This window comes from Ranitomeya variabilis, chromosome 1, assembly GCF_051348905.1.
Source record: "Ranitomeya variabilis isolate aRanVar5 chromosome 1, aRanVar5.hap1, whole genome shotgun sequence".
NCBI lineage: Eukaryota > Metazoa > Chordata > Amphibia > Anura > Dendrobatidae > Ranitomeya > Ranitomeya variabilis.
In genome coordinates, this window is record NC_135232.1 from 525,533,738 (window position 1) to 525,558,526 (window position 24,789).

The 24,789-nt window shown below is 45.2% G+C and overlaps 1 protein-coding gene across 1 annotated transcript in view; it reads right to left on the bottom strand.

The window, feature by feature from the left end:
• The window catches only part of PRSS57 (serine protease 57), a 297,845-nt gene that overhangs the window by 63,975 nt on the left and 209,081 nt on the right, over positions 1-24,789 (bottom strand). The gene's annotated exons all lie outside the window — the stretch shown is intronic.

Sequence of the window (24,789 nt, forward strand, 5' to 3'; positions counted from 1 at the left end):
TAAAGAAGGATCGGACCACCCGGTAATGCGTGGACTACAGGGGGCTCAATGCCATCACAGCCTCTAAAGCTCACCCAATACAGTGCATCGAGGAACTGCTTGAGCTGTTAGCTGGCGCAAAATAACTGACCATAATGGATTTGAGTAGAGGATAATGGCAGATTCCCCTGAGCCCCGAGGGGCAGGAGAAGTTCACCTTTATCACACCCTTCAGACTGTACGAGTCCACGGTCATGCCCTTCAATATGAAGAAAGCCTCTGCCACTTTCCAGAGGATGGTCAACCACCTGCTTCAGAGACTGGAGAAGTACACAATGGCGTACTTGGATGACATTACCATCTTCAGTTCTTCCTGGGACGAACACCTGCAGCATCTTGAGGAGGTGCTCAGGTGAATTCGCCAAGCCGGTCTGACCTTCAAGCCGGGAAAGTGACAGATGGGCATGAGAGCGTTCCATTACCTGGGGCTCCAGGTAGGTGGGAACTCCATGAAGCCAGAGCATGGCAATGCAGATGGGTTGTCCCGCCATGTTGAACCTGCCAAGGTGCACATGGAGGAGTACTGAGAGGTCCTGCCTCCGTAGCGCAGTCCAAAAGGAGTAGGTATCAGGAACATGAGGTATTTCACAGTCTATAATCATGCACAGTGAACTCTGCTCTGTCCCTTAAAGCTGAGCACAGACACACTGTGGGCCATTCCGACCCCCCTCTTCTCATTCTGCCTGCTGCCTATGTATGTAATTCAAAACCCTCACTAGAACCACTGAAGACGTTTTATGGCTTTTAGCTGCAGGAGACAAATCTCCCTAAACGACTCATTCCCTCCTCCCAACCAATACCAGCCAAAACTGGTATAGTCACTTCCGAACTGCATGGATCCTTTGTTCTATTAACGTGATATATATTGGCACTGATCCGGGCTAGAAATATAAGAATTATATATTCCTGATGTCCATTGATAGATTTATCACTCACTGAAAGTGCTAGCAGCTAAATGCAATGAGGGCCAAGTGCAGATTTCTCAGTAAGCGGTTTAGGTAATTACTCTGGGTTTAAACTTAAAAGAATTCCTATGATGTGGGGCACATTCTTATCATCGTGTCTTTCGTATATGAGATTCCTACAGTAAGCTAAGCATGAAATCAGTTTTCCTAAGTCTAAGTAAAGGGGAGGTTTCAGCCTCTAAGTGATGTCATCACAGGGGGAGTGCCTGGGTTTTAGGCTAGGAAATATCTGTGTGAAGCAGGAGGCTTCAGTGTCTTTTGTCTGGGGTCTAGCTGCTCTACAGATGTGACATGCATTTTGATGTGTCTCCTGAGCACATGGGCAACCAGGAGGGGAAATGATCTGAACGACCTGTAAGTGTTCTTTTCAATTTTAATCCTTTTTTTTTTATTTGTAATTGTATTGTACATATGATAATGTCTTCTTTATAATATCTTTTATACTTTGTTTGGAGTAAAATATACAATTTATTAGCTGTCTCTCCTTGTTCTATAATCAACTGTCGTGTCCTCTGAGGTGAATTACGCTACTGATTTGAGTTGGCTGCGGACCTGTTAACAATTAAGATAATCGGAGCTGGGGGCAGCATACTTTGTCCTGTGCAATTGGGCATCTTTGCAGCGACGTTGAGAATTATTGTTACCGCCTGTGTGGGATTAGTTATATCTCCCTCGCTGCTGCGTGCCCAATATCCTGTACATAGCAGGAAGCCTTTCTGGTGACTAATTACCCTAGGTGCAGTACCCTGACTGACCTGAGGGTAAGGAGAGCGCCAAAGAGCTGCAAGTTCCAAACTGGAACTGGGAAGTGGGATATAGATAAATCCCCGTTCATGACAAATTGGTGTGAGTGGTGGGGATGAAAAATGTATCTTCCCCGTGAACCATGACAGATTGGTGGGATCCCTGACATATCCGGTGGGATCCCTGACATAAATCAAAATGAATATCCCATAGAGGTCTGGATTTGATATGATGCTCAAAATCAAAGTGGAAAATCAAATTACAGGCTGATCCAACTTCAGTGCAAATGCCTCAAGACAAGGAAATGATGTTCCATTGTGTGTGTGTTGCCTCCATGTGCCTGCATGACCTCCCTACAACACCTGGGCATGCTCCTGATGAGGCGACGGTTTGTCTTCTGAGGGATCTCCTCACAGACCTGGACTAAAACATCTGCCAACTCCTGGACAGTCTGTGGTGCAACGTGACGTTGGTGGATGGTGCGAGACATGAGGTCCCAGATGTGTTCAATCGGACTCAGGTCTGGGGAATGGGAGGGCCAGTCCATAGCTTCAATGCCTTCATCTTGCAGGAACTGCTGACACACTCAAGCCACATGAGGTCTGGCATTGTCCTGCATTAGGAGGAACCCAGGGCCAACCGCACCAGTATATGGTCTCACAAGGGATCTGAGGATCTCATCTCGGTACCTAATTGCAGTCAGGCTACCTCTGGCAAGCACATGGAGGGCTGTGTGGCCCTCCAAAGAAATGCCACCCCACACCATTACTGACCCACTGCCAAACCGGTCATGCTGAGGGCATGCAGGCAGCAGATCGCTCTCCATGGTGTCTCAGACTCTTCCACATCTGTCACATGTCCTCAGTGTGAACCTGCTTTCATCTGTGAAGAGCACAGGATGCCAGTGGTGAATTTGCCAATCCTGGTGTTCTGTGGAAAATGCCAGTCATCCTGCACGTTGTTGGGCTGTGAGCCCAACCCCCATCTGTGGACGTTGGGCACTCAGACCATCCTCATGGAGTCGGTTTCTAACCGTTTGTGCAGACACAGGCACATTTGTGGCATGCTGGAGGTCATTTTGCAGGGCTCTGGCAGTGCTCCTCCTGTTCCTCCTTGCACAAAGGCTGAGGTAGTGGTCGTGCTGCTGGGTTGTTGCTCTCCTACGGCACATCTCCTGGTGAACTGGCCTGTCTCCTGGTAGTGCCTCCAGCCTCTGGACACTACGCTGACAGACACAGCATACCTTCTTGCTGCAGCTCACAATGATGTGCCATCCTGGATGAGATGCACTACCTGAGCCACTTGTGTGGGTTGTAGAGTCCGTCTCATGCTACCACGAGTGTGAAAGCACAACCAACATTCAGAAGTGACCAAAACATTAGCCAGAAAGCATTGGTACTGAGATGTGATCTGTGGTCCCCACCTGCAGAACCAATAATTTCCATCTGTTGTCTATTCCATTTGCACAACAGCAAGTGAAATTGATTGTCAGTGTTGCTTCCTAAGTGGACAGTTTGATTTCACAGAAGTTTGATTTACTTGGAGTTTTATTCTGTTGTTTAAGTGGTCCCCTTATTTTTTTGAGCAGCGTACATTAAATAGGTGCCGCTGCTGTATATACATCAAAAAAGTTTTCATCACTCAGGTCCCTGAGATGGGGGGGGGGGATGAAGTGCTGAGGTGGGTCCTGCCCAGCGTCATTGGTGAAGAAGAGAGGATCCCTGGGCTTGGTGAGTGTTCTCTGATGCTTGTACAGGCAGGACAGGGTCAGACACAGATGGAGGTGCCTTCTGAGCACCGTGGCGGTGGCCTTTTCAAATCTCTGCCTTGGATAAGCTGGAGACTGCGAGCATGCACGAACGAGGGCCACGGCTGCAGCCGTGTTCGCGCAATGACGCAGGTCTCTACAACAAAGTGGACCTTCTGTGTGAAGGTTCTGTGTGCGTGTGATGTCTAGTTGCACGCGCTGACAAAGATCGCGCCAGCCCGTGTCTATACGTGAGCACAGCTGCAGCCGCGGCCTTTGTCAGCGCATGCAACTAGACAGCGCATGCACATAGGTCCTCGGCAGATGCTCAATTTGGGCCTGAGCCAAGGCCACATGTGAGTCTGAAAGATAGTTGGCAGAGAGACAGGGGCTGTGTATTATCAGAAAATGGTTTAAGCCCTAATAACTAGCCCTAGAATGACTAGTTGCATATGATCTGAGTAAGGACCAGTAGAGTTTCAGATATGCAGAGTTTGTGCTCAGACTGGAGAAGGAATCTACACTTCTGCAAGTATGAAAAAACAGAAAGAAAAACCCGACAAAAAGTCCAAAATAATTAATGTAAAATCACAGAAGTTTATTAATAATAATACATCAGACTTAGAACATGAATAGAGCAATGCAATAGAAAATTGTAGAAATTTAAAATGAAATAAAGGACGCACCTAACCAGGCTTAGAAATTCAGCAATAGTGAATGCGACATATCTCTGCATATGTCTTTCTGTTTTTTCCTCTTGGTTATTTTCCCGATTGTCCTATATATATTTTTAGTCCTGCCCCCCACAATAGATTTAGCTACTATATAGCGCTACCACTACCTAGGACTACTATACTATATTTCATGCTACATAGCTTTACTTGTATTTGGTAGTCTCTTTCTATTTAGGGTGGTACCCTCGCTCTGGTATTTTATGCTTCTGAAAATATGAAGAAGGTGCAAGATACAGTATAAGGCCAGGGTCACACTTGTGAGTTCAATGTGAAAAACTCGCATGAGTCTCTCACATCAGGTCCCGACACAGCTGCTAGCACTCGCGACTGGAGCGTGCGGCTGCATGTATTTCTATGCAGCCGCACACTCCGGTCCCGAGTGTCGGCGGCAGTGCCGGGACTTGATGCGAGAGACTAGCGCGAGTTTCTCGCATTGAACTTGCAAGTGTGACCCCGGCCTAATAATATAACTTTGATATCACACTATGGTTGGATGTTTCCTTTAACCCCTTAGTGACCGAGCCACATTTTAGAAATCTGATCAGTGACACTTTATGTGATATTAACTCTGGAACGCTTAAACAAATCCCAATGATTTTTAGATCGTTTTTTTTCATGGCACATTATAATTTATGATAATGGTAAATTTAGGTTGATATGTTTTGTGTTTATTTATAAAAAATATAAAAAAATTGACACAAATGTAAAAAATGTGCAATTTTCAAACTTTGAATGATTATCCCTTTAATCCATATACAGGTCCTTCTCAAAAAATTAGCATATAGTGTTAAATTTCATTATTTACCATAATGTAATGATTACAATTAAACTTTCATATATTATAGATTCATTATCCACCAACTGAAATTTGTCAGGTCTTTTATTGTTTTAATACTGATGATTTTGGCATACAACTCCTGATAACCCAAAAAACCTGTCTCAATAAATTAGCATATTTCACCCGTCCAATCAAATAAAAGTGTTTTTTAATAACAAACAAAAAAACCATCAAATAATAATGTTCAGTCATGCACTCAATACTTGGTCGGGAATCCTTTGGCAGAAATGACTGCTTCAATGCGGCGTGGCATGGAGGCAATCAGCTTGTGACACTGCTGAGATGTTATGGAGGCCCAGGATGCTTCAATAGCGGCCTTAAGCTCATCCAGAGTGTTGGGTCTTGCGTCTCTCAACTTTCTCTTCACAATATCCCACAGATTCTCTATGGGGTTCAGGTCAGGAGAGTTGGCAGGCCAATTGAGCACAGTAATACCATGGTCAGTAAACCATTTACCAGTGGTTTTGGCACTGTGAGCAGGTGCCAGGTCGTGCTGAAAAATGAAATCTTCATCTCCATAAAGCATTTCAGCCGATGGAAGCATGAAGTGCTCCAAAATCTCCTGATAGCTAGCTGCATTGACCCTGCCCTTGATGAAACACAGTGGACCAACACCAGCAGCTTACATGGCACCCCACACCATCACTGACTGTGGGTACTTGACACTGGACTTCAGGCATTTTGGCATTTCCTTCTCCCCAGTCTTCCTCCAGACTCTGGCACCTTGATTTCCGAATGACATGCAAAATTTGCTTTCATCAGAAAAAAGTACTTGGGACCACTTTGCAACAGTCCAGTGCGGCTTCTCTGTAGCCCAGGTCAGGCGCTTCTGCCGCTGTTTATGGTTCAAAAGTGGCTTTACCTGGGGAATGCGGCACCTGTAGCCCATTTCCTGCACACGCCTGTGCACGGTGGCTCTGGATGTTTCCACACCAGACTCAGTCCACTGCTTCCTCAGGTTCCCCAAGGTCTGGAATCAGTCCTTCTCCACAATCTTCCTCAGGGTCCAGTCACCTCTTCTCGTTGTACAGCGTTTTCTGCCACATTTTTGCCTTCCAACAGACTTACCATTGAGGTGCCTTGATACAGCACTCTGGGAACAGCCTATTTGTTGAGAAATTTGGGTCTTATCCTCTTGCTTGAGGGTGTCAATGATGGCCTTCTTGACATCTGTCAGGTCGCTAGTCTTACCCATGATGGGGGTTTTGAGTAATGAACCAGGCAGGGAGTTTTTAAAAGCCTCAGGTATCTTTTGCATGTGTTTAGAGTTAATTAGTTGATTCAGAAGATTAGGGTAATAGGTCGTTTAGAGAACCTTTTCTTGATATGCTAATTTATTGAGACAGGTTTTTTGGGTTATCAGGAGTTGTATGCCAAAATCATCAGTATTAAAACAATAAAAGACCTGACAAATTTCAGTTGGTGGATAATGAATCTATAATATATGAAAGTTTAATTGTAATCATTACATTATGGTAAATAATGAAATTTAACACTATATGCTAATTTTTTGAGAAGGACCTGTAGTCATACCATAGCAAAACATTAATAAATAACATTTCCTACATGTCTGCTTTAAATCAGCACCATTTGATAAATGTTGTTTTATTTTGTTAGCATTTTAGGAGGTTTAAAAATGTAGCAGCAATTTTTTATTTTTTCAAGTAAATTTGCAACATTTTTTTAGGGACCTATCCAAGGTTTAAACTGACTGTGAGAGTCCTATATACTGTATTGGAAACCCTCCAAAAGTGATATCATTTTAAAAACTGCACCCCGCGACATAATGAAAACTGCTGTCAGTTTATTAACCCTTCAAGTGATATTCAGGAATTAATGCAAAGTGGCATGATAGGAATGAAAAAGGTTATTTTTAACCACCTAAATGTTGCTAACTTCTGAACAGGCCGCTACTTGGCCATGAATTGCCATGACATACATCAGGACAACACAATCATGATCTCTGGGTGCCGATGTGGTTAAATAAGAAGCCCCCACACTCTGTTAACCATTTATATGATATAGTCACTATTGACATCAGCATCTAAGGGGTTGAACAGATATGGACGGTGCCAACCCTGATCGTGGTTGATACAGCAAGTTGTCAGCTATAGTGTACAGCCGACAGCTGCTGGATTGTCACCTGTATGGGGATGCTATTTTCTTAAATCTGAGGTCAGTAAAAAGACTATTGGCAGTCATTAAGCATTTGGGACCTTATTACTTTCTAGGTTGCACAGTGGGGTCATTAATGCTTTCTTTGAGTCACTATTATTTTCAGGGACACTATATATCTAGCACAATATCAGTGTAGCATTTTGGGGGCAGGAGTAATCATATTAACAATTTTTTAAGTATTGGGGTCACTATTATTCGCTGCAGTGGCATGCAGGATGGGAAGAATTTGTAGGCTGAGGATAGGAACAATGCTGGAATTGTAAGAAGTCAAATGTGTCTTTCTTATAAACTCTGCACATGAGACGTGGCTGAGAAGAAGTTGTTACGTTTGTCTGAAGCAGATGGAAAATTCAAGAAAAGTAAAATACCCCAATCAGAAAGAATGTCATCTGTAAGTCACTACATTGTATATACCTGAACCATAATCGCTTATATGTAGTGATGAGCGAGCACTAAAATGCTCGAGTGCTCATTGCTCAGGTCGAGCAGATTCGTATACTCGGGTACTCGGCCAGAACAACAAGCCCAATGTAAGTCTATGGGAGACCCGAGTATTTTTACCAGCCCTGCTGCATAGTCAGTCATATGCACCCCATTACGCCTTGGAACCCACATACTGGATGGGCCCATGAAAATCCACTCGTATTTTTTAATGGTATGATGGTACCCTCTTTGCAGAATTATTTACAGGAGAATTTGGCAATTTTATTTGCCATGTTTTTAACACTAAGGTTCAAATACGGCTTTAAATAAGGATAATACTTGCAATACAGTGCAATTTTATTGCAAACTACAAAATACAAGGAATAGTATGATTAAATAGTGTGAGTGCGTACACTTTTGTATATGTTAACATACAAAGGTTTATAAGTACATAAGGATTAAATACATATAGTGATTACGTATATATAAAGATTAACTATATACAGTATACTTACATCATCCACAAGAGGCTTTTAAACATCATCCGTCTGGAATATCAGAGAAGCAAGACCAAGACAGAGAACCCCTGGGAGATTACCTACACTGCATGGGCGTCCCCAATTATGCAGTTATCATCTCACTTTATATGTACAGGTACCCCAGTTTTGGCATCTGTCTTAGTCATGTTTCTCTGGTCTTATATAGTGATTTACACTATGTAGTAACTCTAGTTTCACCCAGCCCTTCAAGTGGCCAGCTTTCAAGGTTGTATGAAAGTGAGATATCATGGAGTCATCAGACGAGGGGCCATAAACCCCTAGAAAATAAAAGCCACAAGGATTTAGATCAAAGAAACACAGGCACAGTTTCAGTAAACCTTAATGTTTTACATTGACAAGCAGCAAACATATAGAGGTTTATAACTGTTTGTGAAGTAAATAAACAAACATTTCTCAAGATTGTGTCACTATGAGCATTGTCTGTCACATCTGCAAATGTTTTACAAGAAATGCAGCTATGTGATTGTCTGAATGCATTTGGTATACAGTATTTTAATCTGGATTCCAAATCGCCATTTGTATATTCGCCATTTGTACATTTGAGGCAGCCAAAGTTAAGTCTCTCAAGGAGAGAAACTAATATAGTCAACAAATATTTGTAATTAACTACTGAGCCAAACTAACAGCATTGCCTTATCAAATTTATATGAAGTGTATTGTGTTCAATGTGAGCAACCAGGCAACACGAAAAGGAGCTTTTCAAGTGAGCGCTTTAAGGTACATAAATGTTATGAAGTCTTTGCCAACAAGGATGTGGTTTCACCAATGTGGGGTACCTTTTTGAAAAATATACTACTGCTATTACAGCCCCCCTTGCTCAAAATTCTGGGGCTTATAAAAGTACAGAACACGTTCACCCAGTTCATGTCGTCATAGATAAGGAAGAGACATTGCAGGAGACAGGGTTAAGAAGTAGGCCCAATGTAATGTATTGCTCAATTTCCCAATGTGGGGTCCTTTTTTTACTCAATAAAATAGTGCCATCACAGCCCCCTTGGCCAAAATTCACCATACAGAGCATGTTCACCCTGGTCATCTAGTGGCAGTTAATGAACACATTGCATGTGACAGAGTTAAGAAGTAGGCCCAATGTAACGTAATGCCCAATTCCCCAATGTAGGGTCCTTTTTTCACTAAATAAAATAGTGCCATCACTGCCCCCTTGCCCAAAATGCATCGGCTTATAACAGTGCAGAGCACGTTTACCCTGGTCATCTAGTGGTTCTGAATGATTAGGATAAGGATAAGGAGGATAAGAACAAACAGACAAAATCTGGAAGAGTATACCCATGTATGGTTGTGAAGAGGTGCATGAGAATACACCTCCCCAAAACAGAGAATGTATTTGAGGTTATGTTTCGCTGTTTTCACTTGGTGGTGTACAGAAGTCTTTCCAAATCCAGCCCTTGTTCATTTTTATAAGAGTCAGCCTGTCAGCATTTTCAGTTGACAGGCGGATGCGCTTATCTGTTATAATTCCACCAGCGGCACTAAAAACCCGCTCTGACAGAACACTAACAGCAGGGCAGGCCAGGATCTCCAAGGCGTAGAGAGCCAGTTCATGCCATGTGTCCAGCTTGGATACCCAATAATTAAAAGGCACAGAGGAATCATGAAGGACGTTTGTATGAACTGCAAGGTGCTCCCTCACCATCTTCCCAAACATTGCACTATTTGTGACAGCATCCCTTGCCTCTGTGCCATCACAATGAGAGGGTCTGAGAAAACGGTCCCAGAACATTGCCATTGTTCCCCTGCCTGAGCTGGATTGTGCTTCTGTCGCTCTTGCTTGGACTCCTTGGTTGTGCAACAAACTCTGACATCACATGGGAATTTTCTAAGTAATTCCGCTACAAGGGCCCTCTGGTACTGCAACATTTTAGTACACCTCTCTGCCTGTGGCAGAAGAGATTGAAAGTTCTCCTTGTAGCATGAGTGTCACCCAAAGTTTTTATAATGCAAGGGTCACACGAAACGCAGTGCAACATAAAGTCAGCCTTGCATGCCAGACTGCTAACAGACAAGACTTCCGTGTCCTCACCAACAGGACGGCTGACCATGCTGTCCTCCTCCTCATCCTTCTCCTCCCTGTCCTCAGGCCATCCATGCTGAACAGACGGTATGACAGCTGTGCTTGTAGTAAAATCTACAGTGCATGAAAGTAGCTCCTGTTCTTTCTCCTCCTCCTTCTCATTGCCTACCAATCCACATTGAGAAGACATGAGGCTGGGCTGAGTGTAATCCCCCTGTATGGTTCCTTGCTCCATGTCCTCATACCCTGCCTGCAATGCATCCTCTTTAATTGTGAGTAGAGAGGTTTTCAGAATGCTGAGAAGCGGGATGGTGACGCTAATTGTGGCGTCATCGCTGCTCACCATCTTGGTGCAGTCTTCATAGTTTTGGAGGATGGTACATATGTCTGACATCCATATCCACTCCCGAGGTCTTATGTGTGGAGTCTGAACTGAATATCGACGGTCTTTTTGATGTTGGTAGTCAACAGCTGCCCTCTCCTGCTCACAAGTCCTTTCCAACATATGCAGCGTAGAGTTCCAGCGCGTGGGGACATCACACACCAGTCGGTGAGCTGGAAGCTGCAAATGCTGCTGAAGCACAGCAAGGGCAGCTGAAGCTGTAGCTGACTTTCTAAAATGGGCAGACAGATGGCGTACTTTCACTGGCAGATCCAGCAGCTCCGGGTAGCTTTTCAGAAAATGTTGAACCATGAGGTTAAGCACATGGGCCAAGCAAGGTATGTGTGTGAGCTCACCTTTAGTGTTGAGCGATACCGTCCGATACTTGAAAGTATCGGTATCGGAAAGTATCGGCCGATACCGGCAAAGTATCGGATCTAATCCGATACCGATACCCGATACCGATACAAGTCAATGGGACTCAAGTATCGGAAGGTATCCTGATGGTTCCCAGGGTCTGAAGGAGAGGAAACTCTCCTTCAGGCCCTGGGAACCATATTAATGTGTAAAATAAAGAATTAAAATAAAAAATATTGATATACTCACCTCTCCGACACAGCCTGGACATCACCGCTGGTAACCGGCAGCCTGCTTTGTTTAAAATGAGCGCGTTCAGTACCTTCCATGATGTCACGGCTTCTGATTGGTCGTGTGCCGCTCATGTGACCGCCATGCGACCAATCAGAAGCCGTGACGTCATCCCTCAGGTCCAAAATTCCTAATTCTAGGAATTTAGGACCTGAGAATTACGTCACGGCTTGTGATTGGTCGCGTGGCGGTCACATGGGCGGCCGCGACCAATCACAAGCCGTGACATCATCTAAGGTCCTGAACGCGCTCATTCTTAGGAAGGAAGGCTGCCGGAAAGAAGCCGAGGGTGAGTATATTCCTATTAGGTATATACTCACCCTCGGACGCGCCCTGCTTCTTTCCGGCAGCCTTCCTTCTTAAGAATGAGCGCGTTCAGGGCCTTAGATGACGTCACGGCTTGTGATTGGTCGCGGCCGCCCATGTGACCGCCACGCGACCAATCACAAGCCGTGACGTAATTCTCAGGTCCTAAATTCCTAGAATTAGGAATTTAGGACCTGAGGGATGACGTCACGGCTTCTGATTGGTCGCGTGGCGGTCACATGAGCGGCACGCGACCAATCAGAAGCCGTGACGTCATGGAAGGTACTGAACGCGCTCATTTTAAACAAAGCAGCTGCCGGTTACCAGCGGTGATGTCCAGGCTGTGTCGGAGAGGTGAGTATATCAATATTTTTATTTTAATTCTTTATTTTACACATTAATATGGTCCCGATACCGATTCCCGATACAACAAAAGTATCGGATCTCGGTATCGGAATTCTGATACGGCAAGTATCGGCCGATACCCGATACTTGCGGTATCGGAATGCTCAACACTACTCACCTTGTCTCAGAGCTGCCACCAGGTTACAGCCATTGTATGACCATGCCTGGCTGTAGGTTCAGCAGTGTCATCCAAATATCTGACTGCTCTTTCAGTGCTGTCCACAACTCTTCTGCATTGTGTAGTGTTGAGCGATACCGTCCGATACTTGAAAGTATCGGTATCGGAAAGTATCGGCCGATACCGGCAAAGTATCGGATCTAATCCGATACCGATACCCGATACCAATACAAGTCAATGGGACTCATGTATCGGACGGTATTCCTGATGGTTCCCAGGGTCTGAAGGAGAGGAAACTCTCCTTCAGGCCCTGGGAACCATATTAATGTGTAAAATAAAGAATTAAAATAAAAAATATTGCTATACTCACCTCTCCGACGCAGCCTGCACCTTACCGAGGGAACCGGCAGCGTTGTTTGCTTAAAATTCGCGCTTTAACTTCCTTACGTGAAGTCCCGGCTTGTGATTGGTCACGCGCCGCCCATGTGGCCGCGACGCGACCAATCACAGCAAGCCGTGACGTAATTTCAGGTCCTTCAGGATTTTAAAATTACGTTCCGGCTTTGTGATTGGTCGCGTCGCGGTCACATGGGCGACGCGACCAATCACAAGCCGTGACATCACGGGAGGCTGGACACGCGCGCATTTTAAAATGCGCGCGTGTCCTGCCTCCCGTGACGTCACGGCTTGTGATTGGTCGCGTCGCCCATGTGACCGCGACGCGACCAATCACAAGCCAGAACGTAATTTTAAAATCCTGAAGGACCTAAAATTACGTCACGGCTTGCTGTGATTGGTCGCGTCGCGGCCACATGGGCGACGCGACCAATCACAAGCCGGGACGTCACGGGAGGCAGGACACGCGCGCATTTTAAAATGCGCGCGTGTCAACCTCCCGTGACGTCACGGCTTGTGATTGGTCGCGTCGCCCATGTGACCGCGACGCGACCAATCACAAAGCCGGAACGTAATTTTAAAATCCTGAAGGACCTGAAATTACGTCACGGCTTGCTGTGATTGGTCGCGTCGCGGCCACATGGGCGGCGCGCGACCAATCACAAGCCGGGACTTCACGTAAGGAAGTTAAAGCGCGAATTTTAAGCAAACAACGCTGCCGGTTCCCTCGGTAAGGTGCAGGCTGCGTCGGAGAGGTGAGTATAGCAATATTTTTTATTTTAATTCTTTATTTTACACATTAATGTTGTTTCGATACCGATACCCGATACCACAAAAGTATTGGATCTCGGTATCGGAATTCCGATACAGCAAATATCGGCCGATACCCGATACTTGCGGTATCGGAATGCTCAACACTAGCATTGTGCGGTTTGTCACCTATGCAGATTAGTGTCAGCACATCCTGTTGCCGCTTGGCTGAGGCAGTGCTCCAGTGCTTCCAGCTTCTGACTGATGTGTTGATTTCAGAGATGGAGGATGTATGGGAGGAGGAGGTGCAGGAGCTGTAGACTGTGGGGGCAACCCTGATTGACGTAGGGCCAGCAATCCTCAGCGTAGGGAGGATGTGTTCCATTCCAAGGTCCGACTGGGTCCCGGCTTCCACTATGTTAACCCAGTGTGCCGTCAGTGAGATGTACCGTCCCTGCCCACAAGCACTTGTCCAGGTGTCCGTGGATAGGTGGACTTTCCCTGTAGCAGCATTGTTGAGAGCAGGGTTATGTTGTGGGACACATGCTGGTGTAATGCCGGCATAGCACACCGGGAGAAATAGTGGCAACTGGGGACCGAGTACCTTGGGACGGCCGCCACCATCTGGTTGCGGAAAGCTTCTGTCTCAACAAGCCAAAAAGGCAACATTTCTAGATCAAGCAGAAGAGAAATATTAGAATTTAGGACTATGGTCTGTGGGGCGTTGGCTGGATATTTCCTCTTGTGTTCCAAATACTGGGGTACAGACAAATGAAGGCTGTGCTGGGACAAGGATGTAGGTGGGCATGATGCTGCTTGACTGTGGGCAACAACAGGTGCAGGGCTAGAGGCATCTTCACATGCACGGTGTACTGGGGATTGGCTTCTATGCAAAACAGTGGAAGAAGCAGTGGTGTGACCTGCAGATAGTGGTCCTGGAGCCTGGGGTTTGGCCCACAAAGTCGGGTGTTTTGCTGCCATGTGCCTGATCATGCTGGTGGTGGTCAGGCTGGTTGTTTTGCTACCCCTGCTGATGCGGGCATGGCAGGTGCTGCAAATGGCCTGTTTGGGGTTATCGTCAGAGTCTTTAAAAAATAACCAGACTTGGGAAGATCTAACAGTTGGAATGGCAACTTTGCTCATGTTGGTGTTACGGGGAACGGATGCACTCCTTTTGCCTGTGGCCACCACACTGCTTCTTCCTGCCTGTTGGGGTGATATGCCTCCTTCTCCTTGTTTGCTACTGCCCTCGCTCTGCATGTCCTCCTGCCAGGTTGGGTCAGTCACTATGTCATCCACCATCTTGTCTTCCACATCCACACCCTGCTCCTCCTCCTGACTTTTTGGCAATTGTGTCTCATTATCGTCCACCTCTTCTGACACTTTCCCACCATCGCCTTCATGTGATGTCAAAACTTTGGGCATCTCTACATGCAATCTCAGCTGTTACCACTTCAAGTTGACCGTCCGAAAGTCCAGAATCTTGAAATGGAAAACTGAACAGCTCTTCAGAGTGTCAAAGTGTGGGATCAGTTGTCTCAGGGCACTCGGCATGGTGGGAGGACGGAGGATCAGGGTGAATAATATGCGGGCCACACTCACGGCTACTCAGACTTGACCGTGTGGAAGAAATGGTGGTGGTGGCTAAGTGACTGGAAGCATTATCCTCTATCCAACCAACAACTGTTTCACACTGCTCTTGTCAAGTCAGACACTGTTCATACTAGGGCGTCCGACAGACAGCGGTAATTCCGCTTTTGTCCACTATGCGCTCAGTGGCGTTGGCTAGTTTTTATCTAGCTGGTCCGGGATTAATTTAGCTGGTGCTCGGATTGGAGGCTGGGTCACGCCCACTGCCTTTAAATAGTTCTGAACATTGGGCGTCACCGATTATAGCTTCTGTCTTGTGCTTGGTTATCTCGGTCTGGAGTGGTGGTCTAGCAGAAGGAGTATCGTATCTGGTGGTGTATTTCCCTTTGTCGTATTTTCTCCTTCCTTTATTTGTATTTGTTTTGCCCTGTGCACTTATAGTGTATTCCTGTGTGACTGCGGCGTGGTGTATATTTTCTGTTATCCTTGTCTGTGCTAACTGTGGGTATTGGTGTGTGGTCTCGTCACTGGGTGGTGGGTGGAGGTTTCAGCCTAGGGTTGAAACAGGAGACAGGGTGAGGGTGGAGGCCCAGACATGTACACCATCAGTGTAAACTCTGGGAGAGGGTCAGTCAGGGTTTCCCAGGGTTGAGGGAAATCGCAGGGGCCTGGGTTATTAGCTCTTGCCTACCTAGGCTTCCCGTGACAGCTCTGGCTTAAATAGTGGTGTGCTGCGGTCCCCTATAAACTGAGACAGGAAGGTCGAGTGAGAAGATATGGGTCTTTGTTGTGGCCCACTTTCACCTTGGCCACTGCCTTGTCCTCTGCATGCACCATCAGCATCACGTCCACTTCCCTGTCCCTTGCCCCTTGCCTTGCACATTTTAAATGAACTACTGCACTCAAAAGCTTAACACAGATGTATTTATTAGGAGCGAAATAATTTCTGATCAGTATGCCTGCAAAACTACGATTTTTCAAACACCAGGCAGGCCTCAGCCTAACATAAAAGACTGTATTCTATTTTGGGGGCTTTTTTGTGAATTTAATTTATGCAAAATCATGCTGTATATAAGTAGAGTAACAGACAGCAAAAACAGTGGCAAAAAGGCCTACAATGCCCAAACTTGGAGAACGTAGATATATGAGGCCTGTCACAGAAATACCACACTGCCAAATATGTGGCCTGTTTTTTTTTTTAAATGAAAAATAGTGCTGTATTTAATTAGAGTAACAAACAGGAAAAAAAGCGGTAAACCGGCCTACAATGACTAAACTTGGAGCACGCAGTTATATGAAGCCTGTCACGGAACTACCACACTGCCAAATATGTGGCCTGGTTTTTTTTTAGCTTAATGCAAAATAGTGCTATATATAAGTTGACTAACAGACAGGAATAAAAGTGGTAAACTAGCCTACAATGACCAAACTTGGAGCACGCAGATATATGAGGCCTGTCAAGGAAATACCACACTGCCAAATATGTGGCCTGTTTTTTTTAATGCAAAATAGTGCTGTATATAATTAGAGTAACAAACAGGAAAAAAAGTGGTAAACCGGCCTACAATGACCAAACTTGGAGCACGCAGTTATATGAAGCCTGTCACGGAAATACCACACTGCCAAATATGTGGCCTGTTTTTTTTATGCAAAATAGTGCTGTATATAATTAGAGAAACAAACAGGGAAAAAAAGTGGTAAACTGGCCCACAATGACCAAACTTGGAGCACGCAGATATATGAGGCCTGTCACGGAAACTGCCAAATATGTGGCCTGTTGTTTTTTATGCAAAATAGTGCTGTATATAATTAGAGTAACAAACAGAAAAAAAGTGGTAAACCGGCCTACAATGGCCAAACTTGGAGCACGCAGTTATATGAAGCCTGTCACCAAAATACCACACTGCCAAATATGTGGCCTGTTTTTTTAGTTTAATGCAAAATAGTGCTATATATAAGTTGAGTAACAGACAGGAATAAAAGTGGTAAACCAGCCTACAATGTCCAAACTTGGAGCATGTATATATATGAGGCCTGTCACAGAAATACCACACTGTCAAATATGTGGCCTGTATTTTTTTAAAATGAAAAACAGTGCTAAATATAATTAGAGTAACAAACAGGAAAAAAAGTGGTAAACCGGCCTACAATGACTAAACTTGGAGCACGCAGTTATATGAAGCCTGTCACGGAAATACTACACTGCCAAATATGTGGCCTGTTGTTCTTTATGCAAAATAGTGCTGTATATAATTAGAGTAATAAACTGGAAAAAAGTGGTAAACCGGCCTACAATTGGCAAACTTGGAGCACGCAGTTATATGAAGCCTGTCACGTAAATACAACACTGCCAAATATGTGGCCTGTTTTTTTAGTTTAATGCAAAATAGTGCTATATATAAGTTGAGTAACAGACAGGAATAAAAGTGGTAAACCAGCCTACAATGCCCAAACTTGGAGCATGTAGATATATGAGGCCTGTCACAGAAATACCACACTGCCAAATGTGTGGCCTGTTTTTTTGTAAAATTCAAAATAGTGCTGTATGTAAGTAGAGTAACACACAGAATAAACAGTGGCAAAACGGCCTAAAATGCCCAAACTTGGAGCACGCACATATATGAGGCCTTTTTTGGTGAATTTAAAACACACACAAAGTGGCACAAGGCTAGCACACACAACTATGCTACATATACCTGACAAACTATGATTTTTAAACAGGCCTCAGTCTGACAGAACACACTCTCTATTTTTTTGGGGGGGAGTGAATTTTTGGGAAAAAATAATGCAACTAGGTATATAGTAAAAAGCTGCAGTAGCAGCAGCAGACAGGTATGGAGCTTTGGGAGGGATGCAGTGAGAGCTATGTACGCACATACAGTGCCTGCAGGCCTTGCACTGATGTGGATATGTTGTGCCCTGCATACCTAGCACTGCAATATCGGGACCAACGAATTAGCCCTAAAAAGGACTGTTGGTTTGGAGTTGTGGATTTAAGAGTTGCAGACCTACTACCTCTAAAAAACACGATTCTGACCCTATCTCGGCAGCAGCTCTCCCTACTCTCGCTGAATCCAGAGCAGAATGCGGCGAGCAGGGCGGCGCCAGGTCTCTTATACTTGGGATGATGCTGTGAGGCCAAGCTAATCACTGCACGACCACAACAAAGATGGCTGCAGTGTTTCATGGCCTGGTAGACACTCCCTGTAGCGTGATTGGGTCTCTAAAGTCCGCCAAAAATGCTGGGTGGAGACACCAGTTACCGCCGAATAATCCCAGAAATGCTCGGTGCTCGCCGAGTACACCGAGTAAAGTGATACTCAGGCGAGTATCGAGTAGTGGCGAGCACGATCACTCTTCACTACTTATATGTTCTTCACGATTGACATCTACTGTACATGTGCATCTCACAAAATTAGAATATCATCAAAAAGTTAAATTATTTCAGTTCTTCAATAAAAAAAAGTGAAACACATATATTATGTAGATATAGGAAAGATATATATCTTGATACCGTGTTAGCCAGTGGATAGAAACATATTTAGAATTGAGAGTCCTCAGTTGTTGATACCTTTTAACCCCTTTCTGACATGTGACGTACTATCCCGTCGAGGTGGGGTGGTCCCGTATGACCACCAACGAGATAGTACGTCATATGCGATCGGCTGCACTTGCAGGGGGAGCGTGGCCGATCGCGGCCGGGTGTCAGCTGCGAGAGGTCACAGACCGCCCCGGCACAATAACCCCCGGCACACTGCGATCAAACATGATCGCAGTGTTCCGGCGGTATAGGGAAGCATCACGCAGGGAGGGGGCTCCCTGCGGGCTTCCCTGAGACCCCCGGAGCAACGCGATGTGATCGCGTTGCTCCGAGGGTCTCCCACCTTACTCTCCCTGCAGGCCCCAGATCCAAAATGACCGCGGGGCTGCATCCAGGACCTGCAGGGAGGTGGCTTACCAAGCGCTGGTAAGCCTGCAGCACTGTAAGTCAGATCGCTGATCTGACACAGTGCTCTGCAAAGTGTCAGATCAACGATCTTACACTTTAACATGATGCCCCCCCTGGGGCAATGTTATAGTGTAAAAAAAAAAAAAAAAAATTCCTAAAATATATATATATATATATATATATATATATATATATATATATAATAAACAAAATAATAAAAGTACACATATTTAGTATCGCCGCATCTGCAACCACCCGACCTATAAAACTGTCCCACTAGTTAACCCCTTCAGTGAACACCGTAGAAAAAAAAAAAATCCATCCATCTGGCCCATCAAGAGTCACTCTTATTTCATCAGTCCATAAAACCTTTGAAAAGTCAGTCTTAAGATATTCCTTGGCCCAGTCTTGACGTTTTATCTTATGTTTCTTGTTCAAAGGTGGTCGTTTTTCAGCCTTCCTTACCTTGGCCATGTCCCTGAGTATCGCACACCTTGTGCTTTTTGTTACTCCACTAACGTTGCAGCTCTGAAATATGGCAAAACTGGTGGCAAATGGCATCTTGGCAGCTTCACGTTTGATTTTCCTCAATTCATGGGCAGTTATTTTGCGCCTTTTATGCCCAATATGCTTGTTGCGACCCTGTTGGCTATTTGCCATGAAACGCTTGATTGTTCGGAGATCACGCTTCAAAAGTTTGACAATTTCAAGACTGCTGCATCCCTCTGCAAGACATCTCACAATTTTGGACTTTTCAGAGCCCGTCAAATCTCTTTTGTGTTATGATCCGGTGACCTTGGAGCTGCATGAGAGACTTTCTTAGGAGTAGGTGGTACCTATACTGACCGCAAACCCTAAACTAACACCGCAACTAGAAGTAGCCTTGGGATGTACCTAACACGTCCTAGACACCTCGACACAGCCGGAGGACTAAATACCCCTATAGATGGAAATGGGAATTCTATCTTGCCTCAGAGCAGAACCCCAAAGGATAGGCAGCCCCCCACAAATATTGACTGTGAGTATAAGAGGAAAAACACATGCAGGCAGAAAAACAGGATTTAGCAAAAGAGGCACTTCTAGCTAAATAGAAAAGAGTAGGACAGAAATCTAAGCGGTCAGTATTAAAATCCTAAAAATATCCACAGCAGATAATACAAATATTCTACATCTAACGAAAGACATAGAAAGTATATCTGCATCTCCTGAGAATCCAGCATGACTGAAAAATCCAAACAAAGTCTAAGCTGGACAAAAACACAATGAATTGCACTGAATTGCAAAGCACACTGCATGTGTGCACAGAGACAAAAAACAGACACTTATCTTAGCTGAATTGGCAGCAGGGCATGAGGAGCCAGAGAGAGATGCAATCCCTCCAAGTACAATGGACAACTGGCATGGACTCATGGATCCTGCACACCTAAATACCTAATAGAGCTGCAATCAGCAGAAACACCTGCCCGGATTACAACCCCAAGACAACTGCACTACCACCAACAACCACCGGAGGGAGCCCAAGAGCAGAATTCACAACAGTACCCCCCCCTTGAAGAGGGGTCACCGAACCCTCACCAGAGCCCCCAGGCCGATCAGGACGAGCCAGATGAAAGGCACGGACTAAATCAGCAGCATGGACATCAGAGGCAAAAACCCAAGAATTATCCTCCTGGCCATAACCCTTCCATTTGACAAGGTACTGAAGCCTCCGCCTCGAAAAGCGAGAATCCAAAATCTTCTCAACCACATACTCCAACTCCCCATCAACCAACACAGGAGTAGGAGGATCAACCGAGGGAACAACGGGCACCACATATTTCCGCAATAAAGATCTATGGAAAACATTATGGATGGCAAAAGAGGCCGGAAGGGCCAAACGAAAAGACACCGGATTGATAATCTCAGAAATCCTATAAGGACCAATAAACCGAGGCTTAAACTTAGGGGAAGAAACCTTCATAGGAACATGACGGGAAGACAACCAGACCAAATCCCCAACCCGAAGCCGGGAACCAACACACCGACGACGGTTAGCAAAACGCTGAGCCTGTTCCTGAGACAACACCAAATTGTCCACCACATGAGCCCAAACCTGCTGCAACCTGTCAACCACAGAATCCACACCAGGACAATCAGAAGGTTCAACTTGCCCCGAAGAAAAACGAGGATGAAAACCAAAATTACAAAAGAAGGGCGAAACCAAGGTAGCCGAACTAGCCCGATTATTAAGGGCAAACTCGGCCAATGGCAAGAAAGCCACCCAATCATCCTGATCAGCAGACACAAAGCATCTCAAATAAGTTTCCAAAGTCTGATTAGTTCGCTCGGTCTGGCCATTTGTCTGAGGATGAAATGCGGAAGAAAAAGACAAATCAATGCCCAGCCTAGCACAAAAGGCCCGCCAAAACCTAGAAACAAACTGGGAACCTCTGTTGGACACAATATTCTCCGGAATACCATGCAAACGAACCACATGCTGAAAAAACAACGGAACCAAATCAGAAGAGGAAGGCAATTTAGGCAAAGGTATCAAATGAACCATCTTAGAAAACCGGTCACAAACCACCCAGATAACCGACATCCTCTGGGAAACCGGAAGATCTGAAATAAAATCCATAGAAATATGCGTCCAGGGCCTCTCAGGGACCGGTAAAGGCAAAAGCAACCCACTAGCATGGGAACAACAAGGCTTGGCCCGCGCACAAGTCCCATAGGACTGCACAAAAGAACGCACATCACGCGACAAAGAAGGCCACCAAAAGTATCTACCAACCAAATCTCTGGTACCAAAAATACCAGGATGACCAGCCAACACAGAACAGTGAACCTCAGAAATCACTCTACTAGTCCATCTATCAGGAACAAACAGTTTCCCCACAGGACAGCGGTCAGGTTTGTCAGCCTGAAATTCCTGCAGAACCCGTCGCAAATCAGGGGAAATGGCAGAAAGGACCACCCCTTCCTTCAGAATGCCGACCGGCTCAAATACCTCAGGAGAATCAGGCAAAAAACTCCTAGAGAGGGCATCAGCCCTAACATTCCTAGAACCCGGAAGATACGAGACCACGAAATCAAAACGGGAGAAAAACAGGGACCATCGAGCCTGTCTAGGATTCAGCCGCTTGGCAGATTCGAGGTAAATCAGATTTTTATGATCGGTCAAGACCACAATACGGTGCTTGGCTCCCTCAAGCCAATGTCGCCATTCCTCAAACTCCCACTTCATAGCCAACAACTCCCGATTGCCGACATCATAATTGCGTTCAGCAGGCGAAAACTTACAGGAAAAGAAGGCACACGGTTTCATCAAGGAACCATCAGAATTCCTCTGAGACAAAACGGCCCCTGCCCCAATCTCAGAAGCGTCAACCTCAACCTGAAACGGAAGAGAAACATCTGGCTGACGCAACACCGGGGCAGAAGTAAATCGGCGTTTAAGCTCCTGAAAGGCAGAGACAGCCACAGGGGACCAATTCATTACATCAGCGCCTTTCTTCGTCAAATCTGTCAGGGGTTTAACCACACTGGAGAAGTTAGCAATGAAACGGCGATAAAAATGAGCAAAGCCCAAAAATTTCTGAAGGCTCTTCACAGATGTGGGTTGAATCCAATCATGAATGGCCTGAACCTTAACCGGATCCATCTCTATAGATGAGGGAGAAAAAATAAAGCCCAAAAAAGAAACCTTCTGCACTCCAAAGAGACACTTAGACCCCTTCACAAACAAAGTATTATCACGAAGGATCTGAAATACCATCCTGACCTGTTTCACATGAGACTCCCAATCATCGGAAAAAATTAAGATGTCATCCAAATATACAATCATGAATTTATCAAGATAATTCCGGAAGATATCATGCATGAAGGACTGAAAAACAGATGGAGCATTAGAGAGCCCGAATGGCATCACAAGGTATTCAAAATGGCCTTCGGGCGTATTAAACGCAGTTTTCCATTCGTCACCCTGCTTAATACGAACAAGATTATATGCCCCCCGAAGGTCAATTTTAGTAAACCAACTAGCCCCCTTAATCCTGGCAAACAAATCGGAAAGCAAAGGTAAAGGGTATTGAAACTTGACCGTGATCTTATTTAAGAGGCGATAATCAATACAGGGTCTCAAGGAGCCATCCTTCTTAGCAACAAAAAAAAATCCCGCTCCCAACGGTGAAGAAGATGGCCGAATATGCCCTTTCTCCAAAGACTCCTTAACATAACTCCGCATGGCGGTATGTTCTGGTACAGACAGGTTGAAAAGTCGGCCCTTAGGAAACTTACAGCCTGGAATCAAGTCAATAGTACAATCACAGTCCCTATGCGGTGGAAGGGAACTGGACTTGGGCTCATCGAATACATCCTTAAAATCAGACAAAAACTCTGGAACTTCAGAAGAGGAGGAAGAGAAGATTGACATCACAGGAACGTCATTATGAACCCCCTGACAACCCCAACTAGTCACAGACATAGACTTCCAATCCAACACAGGATTATGTATCTGCAACCATGGAAAACCCAGCACAATAGCATCATGCAAATTATGCAACACCAGAAAACGACAATCTTCCTGATGGGCTGGCGCCATGCACATGGTCACCTGTGTCCAAAACTGGGGTTTATTTTTAGCCAAAGGTGTAGCATCAATGCCCCTTAAAGGAATAGGGTTCTGCAAAGACTGCAAGGGGAAACCACAATGCCTGGCAAATTCAAAGTCCATTAAGTTCAAAGCGGCGCCTGAATCCACAAACGCCATGACAGAAAATGACAATGAGCAGATCAAGGTCACAGATAACAGAAATTTAGGTTGTACAGTTCCGATGGTAACTGAACTAGCGATTCTCTTTGTACGCTTTGGGCAGACTGAAATGATATGAGAAGCATCGCCACAATAAAAACACAACCTATTCTGACGTCTGAATCCTTGTTGTTCCGTTCTAGACAGAATCCTATCACACTGCATAGGCTCAGGCATCTGCTCTGAGGACAACGCCACAGCGAGCACAGTTCTGTGCTCCCACAAGCGCCAATCCATCTGAATGGCCAGAGACATAGAATCACTCAGACCAACAGGCATGGGAAACCCCACCATAACATCTTTAACAGATTCAGAAAGACCCTTTCTGAAAATTGCAGCCAAAGCATCCTCATTCCATTTAGTCAGCACAGACCATTTTCTAAATTTCTGACAATACAATTCTGCCGCTTCTTGACCCTGAGACAGGGCCAACAAGGTCTTCTCCGCTTGATCCACAGAATTTGGTTCATCATATAATAATCCTAGAGCCTGAAAAAAGGCATCTACATTAAGCAAGGCCGGATTCCCAGATTCCAGGGAAAATGCCCAATCCTGAGGGTCGCCACGCAGCAGGGAGATGACAATTTTAACCTGCTGAATGGGATCACCAGAGGAACGAGGCTTCAGAGCAAAAAACAGTTTACAATTGTTTTTAAAACTCAAAAATTTGGACCTGTCCCCAAAAAACAAATCAGGAGTAGGAATCCTAGGTTCTAAAAGCGGAGTCTGAACAATATAATCAGAAATACCCTGTACCTTAGCAGCACGCTGGTATATACGAGAAACTAATCCCTGAACATCCATGCTAGCACAAGACTCCTCAGTCACCCAGAGGAAAAGAGGGAAGAAAAGACAAAGCAGGCTACAGAAAAAAAAATGGCTCTTTCTTCCCTTCTTCTGAGATGCATTTAACTCATTGTTGGCCAGTTGTACTGTTATGATCCGGTGACCTTGGAGCCGCATGAGAGACTTTCTCAGGATCTCAGGAGTAGGTGGCACCTATACTGACCGCAAACCCTAAACTAACACCGCAACTAGAAGTAGCCGTGGGATGTACCTAACACGTCCTAGACACCTCGACACAACCGGAGGACTAAACACCCCTATAGATGGAAATGGGAATTCTATCTTGCCTCAGAGCAGAACCCCAAAGGATAGGCAGCCCCCCACAAATATTGACTATGAGTATAAGA